The 16,894-nt window shown below is 39.9% G+C and overlaps 1 pseudogene across 1 annotated transcript in view; it reads right to left on the minus strand.

Annotated features, from left to right (window-relative positions):
• Positions 1 to 4,570: 4,570 nt before the first annotated feature.
• The window catches only part of LOC110219880 (sodium-dependent phosphate transport protein 3-like), a 54,292-nt pseudogene continuing 41,968 nt past the window's right edge, over positions 4,571 to 16,894 (minus strand). Inside the window, exons 12-13 of the transcript XR_013482752.1 lie at positions 7,031 to 7,121; positions 4,571 to 5,561 (exon numbers count right to left, since the gene is read on the minus strand). The product of XR_013482752.1 is annotated as a sodium-dependent phosphate transport protein 3-like (transcript). The remainder of the gene's footprint in view (positions 5,562 to 7,030; positions 7,122 to 16,894) is intronic.

Consider the following 16,894-nt stretch of genomic DNA (forward strand, 5'->3'; position numbering starts at 1 on the left):
CCCCCCCTTTTAAAAAGTAATACCTTTGAGAAAAAGATGGAGAGGACTAGTAGAGAGATATTAATATTGGCAATGATTTTCAAGTATTTGGTGGAATATTCAAAAGATTACAAGTGGACTGGTGTGTGTGTGTGTGTGTGTGTGCGTGTGGTTGTGTGTCTACTGAGAATCAAACAGATTTTAATTTGCTTGTTGTATTGAAATTAGAGATGAGAATCTCAATCCTATGGAATAGCACCTCAGTGTGATGTGAGTGATATGGAGGCAGAGTCAACAATTCTTGGCGACTGATTAGATCTGGGAGTTGATGGAGAAGTATTGAAGTTTTGCCCCATTGTCAGTATAGTGCAAGATTCCAACACGTAATCGCTTTAACTTAATCACTTTGAATTATTAGCAGGGTGGCAAAATCTTAGAATCCTGCTTTTCACAGATGAAGGCATCTTAAGACATTTTGCTATATCAAATTTATGTAAAATTATTATTACTATTATCCATTATATTTCTGGCCAGTTAGGTGGCACAGTAGATAGAGCACAAGGTCTGGAGTCAAAATGACTTGAGTTCAAATGCAGGCTCAGTCATTAGCTGTGTGACCCTGAGCAAGTCATTTAACTCTGCTTCAGTTTCCTCATCTGTAAAATGAGCTGGAGAAGAAAATGGAAAACCACTCTAGTACCTGCCAAGAAAACCCCAAATGGGACACAAAGAGTTGAATGTGCCTCAACTACCACCAAAACCACCACCACCACCATAGGAGAATGTGAATTGTGTAAATGGGTTGTGTTTTATTCCCTTGAGTGACACCTTACTGATCACATTTAGAGATCATTTACTGCTAAGTGGGAGGTAAGATCAATAAACCCCCAATGTGACATTTATCCATTCTGTACTATTTCCTCCAGGACTTTGCCCCATTAGTCATTGCTACTATCTAATCATAAACCTCTTTTTAAAAATTATTTCTATTGGCTCCTTTGCCACCTTTTAAAGTCCTCCCCTCTCTCCCACCCTTCACTTTATGTTACCATCCCCCCAAGCTGTCATTCTATGTATCTTTCTTTGCAAAACACCCAAGGAAAGTTATTTATACTCACTGTATCTCTTTCTTCTTTTCCAACTGTCTTTTCCACTCCTTTGAATCTGATTTCTAATCCTACCACTGAACTGAAGGTGCCCTCTCTAAAGTTATCAATATTTTCTTTTTACTTATATGGGTCACCTACAATTTTTTCACAGTTTCAAAAACGTAGAAGAGGCAGATAAGAGCAACATCACTAGAAAGTGAATACAAATTATATCAGCCTATTTAAGGAGTATTGATGAGAACTGAATTCCTCCTTTTAAAATATTGAAATGTGAGGGCATTTTCATTAATCATAAATCTGGAAGAAGCACAAGATGCATTGATTCATTTCTGTCTCTAATGGTTAGAGCTCAGGAACAGCTGCCCAGCTAGTGCATTTTAGGAAGAATCTTGAGAGTCATATTTAGGGCTTAATATTGTATGTGAATAAGATCAAAGGGACTGCAAAACTCCACATGAGTGAACAGTGTTTAAGGGAACCCCAAAAGGCAGGAAGAACCTTGGGCTCCATTACAGAAGCAACATTTCCAGGAATAAGCAATAATAATAATGATGATGATAATCAGCATTTATTTAGCACTTTAAGGTTTTAATGTTTCTTGTTGTCTTATGGATTCATTGGCTTCTATTTGTTCCATTCTAATTTTCAGGGAATTTTTTGCTTGGGTAAAGTTTTGCACCTCCTATGTCAAGCTGTTACTTCCCTTTGCAGTTCTTTTTTCCTGGCTTTCATTTCTTCCCCATTTTCCCCTCTAACATACTTATGTCATTGGCAAGAATTTTCAAATCTTTTTTTTTTTTTGCTTTTTGATGAGGCAATCAGGTTTAAGTGTCTCTCCTAGGGTCACACAGCTAGTCAGTTTCAAGTGTCTGAGGCCAGATTTGAACTCAGGTCCTCCTAACTCCAAGGCAGAGCTCTATCTACTGTGCCACCTAGCTGCCTCATAAAAGAAGTCTGGATTCTAAGACTTTTTTTGTGAGGCATTTGGGGTTAAGTGACTTGCCCAGGGTCACACAGCTAGTGTCAGTTGTCTGAGGCTGGATTTGAATTCAGGTTCTCCTGAATCCAGGGCCAGTGTTTTCCCTATGGCGTCACCTAGCTGCCCTCAACTCTTTAAAAATAAAACAAACTCTTACTTATCTCTTTCAGGAGCTCTAGGTGGATTTATGCCCACACTGTATTTTTATTCTTTTCTCTTCTTTTAACAATTAATTTATTTTTGGTTTTCAACATTCACTTACATAAGATTTTGAATTTTAAATGTCCTCCCCTCTCTCCTTCCCCCTCCCCAAGACAGAGTGCAATCTGGTATTGGCTCTATTCAAGCTGTATTTTTCACAGAACATTTGCATATAGATGTTTTGATGTCATTCTCTGCATGTGTGTCTTCAGCATTCTTGTCACCATAAACACTTTATATGGTGGAATTCTTTTTTGTTTGTTGGCTCATTCTTCCAGCCTACTTCTGACTTCGGACTTCATATTATGGATAGTCTCCGTAGGGAATGTCTGGCTGGTCCTCTTGCTGCTTTCTTGGGGGTCATGTGTTGTATTGTTCTAGGAATCTAACGGAGAGCTCAGGCTGGGGACCAACAAGCTTTCAGTGCTTCCATATTGGTCTGATTCAGGGCAAAGCCTGATTTCTACCGCTCTGCTCTGAGCTCTGCAAACTCCTCACCTGGGTTCGGGTCTGAGAAAGTGGAGACTGGTGTGGAACTCAGCTACTGTTAGCTACCTGGGAAGCTCTGCTGGTTCAGAAGACAGAACTGCAGGTTTCCCTTTGGTCTGGAATGGCCTGGTTAAACTGCCTTCTTCAGACTACGCTGGAGACTGGACCTCATAACCTGTTCGGCTCTTGGTGTCTGAGACACACTGCATTTGCTTGCTTCTGAACTTGCTTCCTTCTCAGTATACCCCTAGGGCTGGAGACTACTGGGGGTGGGGTGGGTTGAGGCACATCCTCTCCTGGTCTACTGTGCATCTGTTGCTGGAGATTAGGTAGTGAGCAACAAAGCTGCCATTTTTCACCTATCCCAGCATCTTGGTGCTTTGGTATAGGTCTGGGGATACCTTGTATTGGTCTAGGACCTCTTCTTGCCCCAGTTCTTCACTTTGTTCTGGGTGCTGGCATACTGTCCAGCAAGGTGCTGGTCCTGACTTCACCTCCAGTGTCCACAGACCTCCTGGTCACCCTGTGCTGAACTGGGATGGAAAAATGATGTACTGTGAGTTTTTCTTGGATTTCCCCATCGATATTATGTCTGATGTGTTTTCTAGATCTGTTTGGGAGTGGGGCAGAAAGCTCGTCTTTACATTGTTTTCTGCTCCTCTGCCAACCTAATTCCTGGGGTATTCCTTTTCATGGAAGTGTTGCACTAGAGGATCACCACGGTCCCTTGTACAATATTTTGTAATGTGGTGATACATGTTTGTTCATCTCGTTGGGACATCTGGCTATGTTAAAACATGTACGGAATCATCAGAGTACCCTCTGCTTAGGTAGACGATATCTCTAAAGAATAGGGCTGGATCCAGAACCAAGACTCATAGCTAAGGAGCCAGCAGGTCAGGGAAGAAAAGATTAAAACCAATGAACAAGCGTGGATTAAGTGTCTGCTCTGTGGGAGGCACTAAACCACATGCTGAGGATATGACGACAGGAGTGAAACACTGCCTGCCCTCATGGAACTTACACCCTAATGAGTGAGATGCCATGTACTCATGATTATATACAGAATGTGTATTGTTTAGAGTAAATTCAATAAAGGTCAACTGAGGAACAGGCAGGCTATGCAGCACAGTGGATAGAGTACTGGGCCTGACATCAGGAAGACTCATCTTCCTGAGTGCAAATTTGGCTTCAGACACTTAGTAGCTGCAGGACCCTGGGCAAGTCACCTAGTGTTGTTTGCCACATTTTTCCTCATATGTAAAGTAATCTGGAGAAGGAAATGACAATCCACTCCAGTATCTTTGCCAAAGAAGCTCCAAATATGGTCACAAAGAGTCTGACATGACTGAAACAACTGAACTGAAAACTGACATGCAGACTTTGAGCAGAATCAATTTATTAACAGTGATGTGCATAACTGTTAACAAAGTGGGTCAGCCTGCAACCTTAGTAAGGCCAGTGACCCCAATGAGAAGGAAGAGATCTTTTTTATTGAAACACAGGAAAAGAGGGGTCAGGTTAGTTGGGGAAGATTATGATTGGCTATACAAAGAAAAGTGCTTTGGCCCTCTCTGACAATTATGGAATGTTAATTGTTTTATGGGACTCATCTGCCTTTTGTCATCTTTGCTAGGGGATCAGTACCACTTGCCTCAATGTCATATTGGAGGATATCCAATCATCTCTAACTGCAGGCAAGGATGAAAGCACATTTGGGGATGGCACCAGGTTAAGCTGGTTGGGAGATATAGACAAGAAGCAGGTGTTCCAGGAGGTAATGGTCAGAGGGATAACAACATTCCCTTTTAATTATACCTTTAAATTGACTCAGAGAGAAAACTGTATTCCTGAGCTTAACTCAAGGATGGAGAAATGTGGCTGGAGCAATTATACAAAATGGGGCAGTAATATAAAAGAGGGTCAGTTACAGAATAGATTATTAAATGACACAAAATAATTTTAATTTTCTCAATACAAAATGAACATTTTATTGGTATGTTTTGGGAGAGTGTCCCGTAGCAGCTGGGGTGGGAACCAGTAAAATATTCATGGCACTTGAGCTGAGTCTTGAAGAAAATGTAAGATTCCAAGAGGCAGAGGTGTGCAGGGAATATATTCCAGGTATGGATGCGAGTGAGTGCGCAGTCATGGAGAGTAGAGATGAAAATGTTATATGTGCAGAATAATGAGAAGGCAAAGCAGCAGGTCCAGAATGTGGAATGTGAGGAAAGGCATAAAATATAAGACCACAAAGGTAGGAAGGGGCTATGCTGTGAAGAGCTTTAAATTTCAAATATACTAGTTTGTAGTGTATTCTAGAGGTAATTGGGAGATGGTGGAATTTGTTGATTAGAGGGGAGAGACATGATTAGTTTTGGTCTTTGGGAAAATCATTTTGTCAGCTGTGTGGAGTATGTGGAGAGTGGGGAAGAGATGAGGCAGGGAGATGCAAAAGGTCATTCCAATAGATTAAGCAAGAGGTGATAAGGGCCTGAACTAGGGTGTGAGTGGAGAAGAGCAGACCCACATAAGAGATGTTGTGGATATTAAAAAGACAAGCCTCACATTGGCGTGTATTGCCTGAGAGTTGAGAAGTCAAGGATGACCTTAAAAATCCTTAAGGATGTTTTCGGTAGAACTAATTTTCAGTTCATTTCCCTGGCCCCTCAGAAGCGGGTGAGTCTCTGCTCTTTGGCCCAATGCTGGATGTCTTTCTGGCCAAAGATGAAGTAGAAAATCATTCCTAATAGATTAATGGCAGATGATAGAAAGAAAACATTCTTCTAGCCAGTTCCATTATCCTGTGGGTGCAAAAACTGTCAGTTCAAGATTTAATATTGGTCCAAAAAAGTTTCTGCTTTCCTCAGTCTTCTCAGAAAACACATGAAATTCTTCATGTCAGGGAGGGCCTTCTATGAGATTATCGTTTTTGGTTTTAATTAAAGTGCCTGTGATTGAGTTAGTGGCAGTTAAATGAAACTTTAAAACATGATGAAGCAAAGGGTTTCGGGAAACACTGAGATGCAGTGGACAGAGTCTTGGATTTGGGGTGAGGAAATGTCATATACATGCCAACTCTGACATTCATCTTATAACCATGGAGCACCTGTTTGGTCAAAGCCTCCATTTCCTTATCTATAAAGATATGGAGATAACAACCTTGCACAACTTGCTTCATAGCTGGTTGTGAGGAGAGTGATTTGTAAACTTTAATCCTTCATTGGAGTAGCAGTGGTGAAGCACTGGCTTCTGTTCAAGTCTCTCTTCAGCCTCATACTAAGGTTTGGGACCCTGGTGAAATCACTTAGGTCCTCAGTGACTCAGGTAACTCTGAGACTCTAGCTGCAGAGCAGGGAGTGTCCTCTCAGAGAGTTGCCTAAGTCGATGACATTGCAGGTTAATACATGTTCATACACATCATTATACCAAGATGAATTGTTCTTATTGAGGAATTTTAATGTGAACTTTTGGGATTCCTGGAAATAGACGGCAGCCCCTCCTATTGCTTCAGCTGAGCATGTATGAGTGTGTGTGAGTGCTGGGGGGAGGTGAGGCTGGAGAAGGTGGTGGGTCCTGGTCCTCTTGTTTTTTTTAGCTGTGGTCTCTCCTACTCCTTCCCCACTTGCCTGGATCCTTTCCTCTCCATGTGGCCTCCTATCACCTGGATTTGCTTCCTACCAGTTGCCCAGTAGAGGGGTGCCAGGCTGTAGGATTTTTGAGCCTTCTACCTTTAATGTGAGGTAAGAGATAGAGGATAAGACAGCCACAGAACCTAGCCTGTTGGCACCTAGTGAGAAGTGACTATACAGATTGTATCAAGGAGACATGGGCTCTGACAGCAAAAGGTCCTCTCCTAGGGACCCAGTAAAGAGACCTATGGCTGTGTGGCTCCTCTTCTCCCTCCTCACTGAAATGTAACCTGGAGTCCTGGCTTAAGGAATGACCCCTTCCCTTCCCTGTTTCTCGGACTCCCCCTGAGAGTTTTCTCCTAAATTGTGTACTTTGCCCTAAATCCCAGATCAAAGCATGGCTGGTGGGAAGGGCCTTGAGTTTGTACTCTGTTGCTTATTACTTGTGTAGGTCACTTCAACACATTGAGCCTCACTTTCTTCGTATGTTAATAAAGGAGTTAAAATAGCTAATCTCTAAGGTTCCTTCCTGCTCCACACTCTGTAGTCCTTTGGATCCATTGCGTTTTCCTCCTCTGTGTTTATCTGCATCCAGTGCTAATTCTACTGAGTTCAAATCCTTTTTAGTGTAGATGCTTTACCTGACTGATGAAGTATCCAGTAACGTAGGGAGAAATGATCCCTGAAATCAACATAACAGCATCTCCCAGTGACATGATAAAGCTAAAATATCTGTGGGAAGAAAGATTTTTAGGTCAAAAAGAGCACTGATTCATTCTCTCTCTCTCTCTCTCTCTCTCTCTCTCTCTCTCTCTCTCTCTCTCTCTCTCTCTCTCCCTCTCTCTTTCAATTTCTCCCTCAATTTTTCTCTCTCTCTTTCTCTCAATTTCTCTCTCAATCTCTCAATTTTTTTCTCTCTCAATCTCTCTCTGTCAGTTTCTCTCTCTCTCACTCTCTCTCTCTCTTCCTTTTTTCCTTCCTTCCATATGCTATGTATTTCTCAATCCTAGGGAACAATGTACAAAAGTTGTAAAGGACCTTACAAGTGCCACTTGGGCAACAGTCCACTGAGTTTATCTGTGAAACCTTAGACAACCCTCCTGGGCCTAAGTTTACTTATCTGTAAAATGAAGGGTTAAATGGGGGGCAGAGCCAAGATGGTGGAGTGAAAGCAGTGACTTGCTTGAGCTCTCCCCCAAACCCCTCCAAATACTCATAAAAAAATGGCTCTAAACAAATTCTGAAGCAGCAGAACCCACAAAAAGACAGAGTGAAACAAATATCCAGCCCAAGACAATCTGGATGATTGATCAAAAAGGTGTATTGCACCGGGCTGGGAGCGCAGTGCAGAGAGGCATGGGCATGCAGGCCACAGCGAACCTGGAACAGGCCTCAGAGGACTGAATCATGGGCAGTGTGGAGGTTTCCAGACTCCTGTATTCACCAATGCCAAGGACAACTTAGAAGGTCAGTGGGAAAAGTCTGTTTCTGTCAGTGCTGAGAAAGGAAGGTGAGGTTTCAGCTCCATTCCCCAAGAGCATGGCCCTGGGGGGGGGGGGCAGCTGCTTCCTGAGCTTCCAGCCCACAGACTGAGGGGGAATCCAGTGGCTGATCAGAGAGGGATTGCAGGGATCTCTTTGCTGGTGCTGAGGCAGGAATCTCTTGCTTTCCCTGTGTTGGGATCTGGGTCACAGTTCTGGGTGGTGGTGCCGGGGTGAGGAGGAGAGCTGGTGTGGTGGAACTTATAGTGGCTATGCAGAGGAACCCCTCCTCACAGGTACAGGATAGAAAGCAGTACTTGTGGTCACAGGTCAGGAATGGAGTAAACACCTTGCCCCTTATCATACCACCTTGGAAGAACTGAAAATTTACAGTTCCCTACAAGTATCTCTGAAAACAGCTATACAAACCCCTGAAGCTTGGGACAGTACACTCTCCACATTAGAAGTAGACTCTTACCTTAACAAAGAGTTTAAAACTCAAGTAATTGGCCAGGATCATGAGCAAGCAGTGCAAAAAGAGTCAGACTATATTATCTTACTTTGGTGAAAAAGAAGATCAAAATATACAACCAGAAGAAGACAACAAAGTCAAAGCTCCTACATCCAAAGCCTCCAACAAAAATATGAATCAGTCCCAGGCCTTGGAAGAGCTCAAAAGGGATCTTGAGAAGTAAGTAAGAGAAGTGATGGAAAAAATGGGAAGAGGAATGAGGGTGATGCAAGAAAATTATGAAAAACAAGTCAACAGCTTGCTAAAGGACACCCAAAAAAATACTGAAGAAAATACACCTTAAAAATAGCCTAACCAAATGGCAAAAGAGGTCCAAAAAGCCAATGAGGAGAAAAATGCCCTAAAAAGAAAAATTGCCAAATGGAAAAGGAAGTCCAAAAGTTACTGAAGAAAATACTTCCTTAAACATTAGGATAGAGCAATTGGAAGATAGTGACTTTATGAGAAATCAAGACACTGTAAAACAAATCCAAAAGAATGAAAAATTAGAAAACAATGTGAAATATCTCATTGGAAAAACAACTGACCTGGAAAATAGATCCAGGAGAGAGAATTTAAAAATTATTGGACTATCTGAAAGCCATGATCAAAAAAAGAGCCTAGACATCATCTTTCAAGAAATTATCAAGGAAAACTGCCCTGATATATTAGAACCAGAGGGCAAAATAGAAATGGAAAGAATCCACAGATCTCCTCCTGAAAGAGATCCCCAAAGGAAAACTCCTAGGAATATTATAGCCAAATTCCAGAGTTCCCAGGTCAAGGAGAAAATATTACAAGCTGCCAGAAGGAAACAATTCAAGTACTGTGGAAACACAATCAGGATAACACAAGATTTAGCAGCTTCTACATTAAGGTACCAGAGGGCATGGAATATAATATTCCGGAGGGCAAAGGAGATAGGATTACAACCAAGAATCACCTACCCAGCAAAACTGAGTATAATCCTTCAGGGGAAAAATGGTCATTCAGTGAAATAGAGGACTTTCAAGCATTCCTGATGAAAAGACCAGAGCTGAATAGAAAATTTGACTTTCAAATACAGGACTCAAGTGGAACATGAAGAGGTAAACAGGAAAGAGAAATCATAAGAGACTTATTAAGATTGAACTGTTTACATTCCTGCATGGAAAGATGATATTTATAACTCATGAGACTTTGTCAGTATTAGGGTAGTTGAGGAAAAAAATTATAGTATGTATAGATACATAGATAGATAGATAGATAGATAGATAGATAGATAGATAGATAGATAGATAGATAGATAGATAGAGGGCACAGGGTGAGTTGAAGATTAAGGGGTCATATGTGGAGAATAAAATTAAGGGGTGAGAGAGGATTATACTAGGAGAAGAAGAAAGGGAGAGGTAGAATGGGGTAAATTATCTCACAAAAAAAACAGAAAAGTCTCTTACAGTGGAGGGGAAACAGGGGAAGGTGAGAGGGAATGAGTGAATCTTATTCTCATAGGATTTGGCTTAAGGAGGGAATAACATACACATTCAATTGGGTATGGAAATCTGTCTTACCCTGCAGGAAAATAGGAGGAGAAGGGGACAAGAGAGCAGGGGGATGATAGAGAGGAGGGCAGATTGGGAAAGAGGGTAATCAGAAGTAAATACTTCTGAGGAGGAACAGTGTCAAAAGAAAGAATAGAATAAATGGGGGGGCAGGATCGGATTAAGGGAAATAGAGTTAGTTTTTCACAACATGTCTACTATGGAAGTATTTTGCATAACTGCACATGTACAACCTATATTGAGTTGCTTGCGTTTTCAATGAGGGTGGGTGGGGAGGGAGGAAGAGAGAAAATTTGAAACTTAAAGTTTTAGAAAGATATGTTTTAAAAAAATGTTTTCACATACTATGGGAAATAAGAAATACCGGAAATGGAGTACAGAAGTCTATCCTGCCCTACAGGAACATATAAGGGGAAGGGATAGTAGAAGGAGGAGAGATAGAAGAGAAGGCAGATTAGGGGAAGGGATATTCAGAATGTATGCCATCTTGGGGTGAGGGGAGGGGTGGGACTAAAAAACTTGTGGAAGTGAATGTTGAAAACTAAAAAGAAATAAATTTATATTAAAAAAAGAGGGGTTAAATGAAGTGGACTCTGTGGTCCCTTCCAGTTCTTGATATATAATTCTGTTCATTTCCCTGAAAAATGGTCATCCAGGCTTCTTTGCAAGTCCATATTTTAAGGAAAATGAGTTCCCAAGGGAGGAGCTTTTGTCTACTTTTCAGTAGCTCTAATCTCTTATACATTTTTTCAGTGGATTAAGCCAAGGCCCCTTCTTCCCAACTTCTTTCCATTTTTTTCTCCACCTTTCCCTTCTCCATTGGTTTCAATTCTGATTTCTGTGGCCAAACAGAGCTAGTCCTTATGAGTATTGGGAGGAAGGAGAAGATGCTATTACAAATTGGAGCTCCCAGAAGGCTTCATGAAGAAAGTGACATTTGCGTTGTTAAAGTATGGGTAGGAATTCAATAAGTAACAAGGAGATGGAAGGATAGCTTAGTCATAGGGAACAATTAAGCAAAAGCAGGAAGGCTGGAAAGTACAGGTCATGCACGAGGATGAAGAATAATCCAGTTTTACTAGAGCATAAGAAAAGCATCTTCTATGATATAAGGCTGAAAATATAAGCACTATGAAAAGCCTACCATGCTTTAAAAGGGGAGAGGGAGGTTGGATCTTTATTTTCTCTTCCCCTGAAGTTATTTTTTATTACTTTACATAAGCTTCAGCTTTCTTATTTGAGTTTGTGTCATCTTGCTCCAGTAGAATTCAAATATCTGGAGTGCAGGGATTTTCATTTTTGTCTTAATAGAGTAACTTGCATGCAATAAGTGCATAATAAGGATCTTTTGAACCAAACTGAAATTTTATTTGGTTAGCTGTAGAGGGTCACTGAAGATTTTCTTTTTTGAGAAGAAAAATGACCTGACCAAGTCTGTGCATAAGGAAAGATTATTTTGGGAACCACACAAAGGATGGATTCGAAGTGAGTTGAGAGGGAAAGAATCAATGCTAGCTTGTGTTTAGATAGCATTATTTTAATTTAAAATTTTTCATTTCGTTGAATTTTCGAAATTGCATGTAGAAAAAATTAACACTCATTTAAAAGAAATTTGGAGTTCCAAATGCTCTCCTTCCCACCCCTCCCCCTCCCTTGAGAAGGTAAACAATTTTATTTGAATTATACATGTAAGATCAATCAAAACATATTTCCATATTAGCCATGTTGCAAAAGAAAACACAAAGTAAATCAAAAGCTAAAAAAGTACACTTCAAACTGCATTTAGAGTTCATAACTATACAACATTTTAAAACTTACCCAAATTTTTACACACATTTACTTATTTGGGTCTCAAGGTAGATACTGATGTGCCCATCTAACAGATGATAAAACTTGAAGCCTACTGAGTTTATTTTCCCGTGATTGAAGGGCTACAAAATATCAGAGGCAGGATTTGAACCTTAATTTTTTGCATCCCGCATGAAATATACCATTCATTATACCACACTGCCTGTCAGAGTTGAAGCAATAAGACATGTTAGAATAATAATGCAATAATCCAGGAAGGTGACAATGCTAACCACTGCTAAGGTGGTTTTTAGTGACAGTAGAACAGAGACTGAATTTGAGAGAGATTTCAAAGATGGAATGAACAGTATATAACAAATGTTTGTATATGAGCTGGTGAGATAGTTTAGGAGAATAAAGTTTGAGTTGTTTTGCAGCTGTATTAGGGAGGAGAGAAAGTGCAAGGAGGGGAGGTGATTATTACTTGGGGTGGATTAGAAGATGATTAAGAGTGGAGAGAAGGCAGAGCTGCTCAACTTTTTTTTTTTACCTGTTTGCCAAAGAGAATTATCTTTGTACTGGAAAGGACAAAAGACTAGCTCATTGGGAGATGATACCCAAGATGAGTAAATAAATGACAAGAGCACCTAGGAAATAATAATAGCTAACTTTTATATAGTGCTTTAAGATGTGCAAAGCTCTTCTTTATATATGTTAACTCATTTGAGCTTCACAACAGCCTAGTGTGCTATGTGTTCTTGTTGCAGTTTTACAGATGAAAGAACTGACACACAGAAAAGTTATTTGACTTGCTTAGGGCCACAGCTAGTGAGTTTGTGAGGCAAGATTTGAATTCATGTCTTCCTGACTAATTCCCACATTACTCATTGAGTTGTCTAGCTCTAAGGAGTTCAAGTCATCTGGCCCAGATAAAACATGTCCTCAAGCACAGAAAGAACAGGTAGATGTTTTTGCTGAAATACTGTGGTTGATCTTTGAAAGAATGTTGAGAAGAGCCATAAATGATTTCTGAATTATTAAAAAAGGGAAGAGAACAAGGTATGCAAACTATAGGTCAGTGAGATGGATTCTAATTCCTGACCTAAATCTGGAATGCATTATTAAGGAGATTGCTGATAAGCATCAAAGAAAAGGAAGTAGTCATGACAGAGATCCAACATGGCCTCAGCAATAACAGGTCATGCCAAACTGATCTCATTCCCCTTTTTGGTGGGATTACTAGACATGAAGGTCAGGGAAATATTATGAAGGTAAAAACAAGCCGTTTGCAAAATCTTGTAAGGTATTCTTGTAGAAAAGATGGTAAGACCTGGGCTAGGTGATAGAACAGGGAGATGAATTTGATACCAGTTGATTGATTAGTTACAAAGAATGGTAATTACTGGTTGGACATCAGTTTGTCAAGAGGTCTTTGGTGGAATGCCTAAGAGGTCTGTGTCTGGTTATGTCTCATACATAGCATCTTAATCAAATTTACAGATGATGAAAAACCAGGAAGGAGAAGATTCTGGGAAAAAGGTGGAATACATCAGAAAATTCCAAGCTCTCCAAATTTCCCCCATAAATAAGACAAAATATTGCCTCAGGGTGAATGTAGAGTGGTAAAAATAAACAAGAGTTGGGACAGAACAGTAGTCCTCCTGAGACAACCAAAGGAGATTGGAAGAAAACCTATGAAGTGTAAACACCTACAGGCTAGTTCTGCTGAAACAGCAGCAAGCAGCAAGCCCTGGGGCTAGCTGGGTTGGAAGTAGCCTTGGCCTCTGCCACAGAAATTTTCACCTCCTGGACAATGTGGGGAGTTGGGCATCTGAGTGGGAAAGACTGATGGAACCTCTGCTGATAAGGGATGCCAGGCCCAGCTATGCTGTTGAGACGTAACCCTGGGTGAGAAGGAACCAGCACATGTCTGGTAAGTGCAGAAGCAGTGCACTTCTGGGACTTCAGGGACGCCCCTGGCTGTGGACAGTTACAGGAGGGCAGAGTTCTTGATTTTAGTTCTGGGCCAGAGAGGAGACCTGAAGGAGGACCTGAGGCCAGAGGCACCATCCTCCATATCCAAGGACTAAAGGTGATTACAACAACAAATTGGTATATAATCTTTTAAAAATGAGCAGGAGAAAATGAAGAACCCAACCATAGAAAGTTACTATTTGAATAGGGAAGACCAGGATTCATCTTCAGTGAAGGATATTGAATTTTTAAAAAAGCCTTTCCTACTCCAAAAATAATGTCAGTCACCTGCCTAAAAAGGGAATTCATAGAAGAATTTTAAAAAACACTTTAAAAATGAAAATGAGAGGGATTGAGGAAAAATAAATAAGAACAATCCAAAAACAACCAAGAAGATTATGAAAAGAGTCAACCAACTAGATATGGAGATCCCAAATCTTAAGGAAGAAAATAGGGGCAGCTAGGCGGTGCAGTAGATATAGAGCATCAGCCTTGGTGTCAGGAGGACCTGAGTTCAAATCCGGTCTCAGACCAGACACTTGACACTTACAAGCTGTGTGACCCTGGGCAAGTCACTTAACCCCAATTACCTTGCCAAAAAAAGGAAAAGGAACAAAATAACTCCTTGAAAATTAGAACTGAACAAGTGGAAGCTGGGGAAGTTATAAGAGACCAAGAAACAAAACAGAATGAATGAAAAAATAGAAGATAAAGTGAAATATCTCACAAGGGAAAAAAACTGATCTGGAGAACAGAAGAGAAAATATAACAATGATCAGACTACCTGAAAGCTGCGGTCAGAAAAATAATCTTGATACACTAATATGAGAAATAGTTAATTTGTCCTGAAGTGTTAAAGCAGGAGGGGAAAGTAAAAATAGGAAAAATCCACTGCTCACCTCCGGAAAGAGATGCTATGAGGAAAACCGACAGGAATATCATAGCTAGATTCTGAGACTCCCAGCTCAAGGAGAAAATATAAGCAACAAGAAAAAAAAACGTTCAATATAGGCAGAGCCACAATTGGAATCACACAAGACCTAGCAGTGGCTATACTTAAAGTGTTCTTGGAACACTGTGTATGGAAGAGCAAAAGAACTGGAGTTGTGGCCAAAAATATCATACCCAGCAAAGTCAAGCATAATCTTGAATGGAAAAGGGGGGGGGCATTCAATGAATTGCCAGACTTTTAAGATTTATTGCAAAAAGACCTGAACTCAATAGAATATTTGACATACAAGATTCAAGAGAAATATAAGGTAGACATCAAAGAGTAATTACAAGGGACTCAATAAGGACAGACTTTACTTTTTATTCTAGGAAATGTAAACTGTATTCTAAGACTTTAATTAGTAACTGGGAGTTTGAAAGCAAAGATTGGGGTAGAGCTGAGTAGGACGTGATTCTAAAAAGTAATACCATTTAAGAAAAGGCAAAAAAGTAATTATCTTCTAGAAATGAAGTGTGAGAGGAAGAACTGACAGAGGGGAATTAGATGAAGGAGGAGGGCTGGTAGTTTTCAAACCCTACTCTCATTGGGAATGGGTTAGAGAGGGAATATTACATACATATCTGGAAGTGTAAAAAAGTCTTCTCAATTCAGAAATAAATAAAAAGCAAAGGGAATGGGGGGGAGAAAATAAGGGATGATTTTTGGAGGGAACCCTACTCACATTAGATCTGGGTTAAAGAGAGAATAATGTATTCATTTAGAAGGGAATAAAAGTCTTTTACACTTGTAAATAGATAAGAGGGTGAGGGAATAGGATAAGGGGGATATAGAAGGGTACCTACATTAATGGAAATGGGATAGAAAGGGAATAACATATATTTTGGAAGGCTATAAAAGTCTTCAAAATTCAGATAGAAACAAGATGGCAAAGGGAAATGGTGGGAGGAAGTGTAAAGGGGGGGAAAGCATAAGGGAGGGATTTGTGCTATGGAGGGGGAATAGGTTAAGTAATAGCAGGGCAAGGTAGCAGCTAGAAGAAAAGCAAAGAAGTTAGGAGGGATGGAAAATAAGAGACGCATGCAAGCATAAAATAGAATAAAATAAAAGTCAGGAATAGAATTTATTAGGGAAAAACAGTAAGTTTCGTAATCACAATCTCAGACAAAGTCAAAGTTAAAATAGACTTAATGAAAAGAGAAAAATAGGGCAACTACACTATATGTCAGCCTTATTAATCAATATTGGTCCAGGGGTGGGTGAATCCAAATTTTATGGAACAAATCCTTTTATTAAAAGGAAGTAAAATTTAGGCTTAGCCCAAAGGATGCACTTAAGGACCTAGAAGGTCACATATGGCCTTAAGGCTGTGGGTTCCCCAGCTCTGTTAGACTATTTAAAGTAACAAGACAGTATAAGGTTAGAATATTGTTGCGGTGTAGGAAATGATGAGTTAGTGGATTCAGAAAAGATTGGAAAGACTTAGATTTATGAAGGAAGATGTTATCCAACTTCAGAGAAACAGAGTACAAACAAGTTAGTTCAATCTTACATAGATGCATATGAATATATATGTGTATATATGTGAGACAGATATCTATGTACATGGATGAGTAAGTGTACGCATGTGTACATGTATGGATATGTTTGTATGTATGTGTATGTGTACATATATGTATGTATGTGTGTATACACACATATGCATGTTAATTGTAGCCTTCTTGGGGAAGGGGGAGAGGAAGGGGGAAAAAGAACAAAGTGAAAAGTTCACAGCAGAGAAGAAAATAAAATCTACATGGAGGTAAAGAAGAGATGCACAGCTGTGAACACAATGCATGATATTTATTGTATAGATTTTCTTGAAATGGAAATTTATTGCTTTATATTTTGAATCCTTTCTTAAGTTCTGCTGTGCACATGGCAATTTTCTTTTCTTATTTTGCATTTCAGTTTTATTTAAGATTGTTTTGTTTCTTTTTTCCTTTCTTGTTTTGTATGTAAGTTTAAAATTTTTAAAATTACCAAACCACCTGCCCCCAAACCAAAACAAAACCTGCGGGGCTGGATGCAAGAGTTAGGAAATTAAAGAAAGACAATCTTCAAAGATAGTGTTGTTGGGCCAAATTGAATACTACGAAAATGAAAGGGGATAAATGTAAAGTGTTATACGTGCATATGAAATACCAACTTTATAGGAACACAAGTGGTGGATGTGGTTAGAAGTTTGTCTGAAAAAGATCTGGTGGTTTTAGTGAACCATA

This window comes from Phascolarctos cinereus, unplaced genomic scaffold, assembly GCF_003287225.1.
Source record: "Phascolarctos cinereus isolate Bilbo 61053 unplaced genomic scaffold, phaCin_HiC Scaffold_726;HRSCAF=1367, whole genome shotgun sequence".
Classification (NCBI taxonomy): Eukaryota; Metazoa; Chordata; class Mammalia; order Diprotodontia; family Phascolarctidae; genus Phascolarctos; species Phascolarctos cinereus.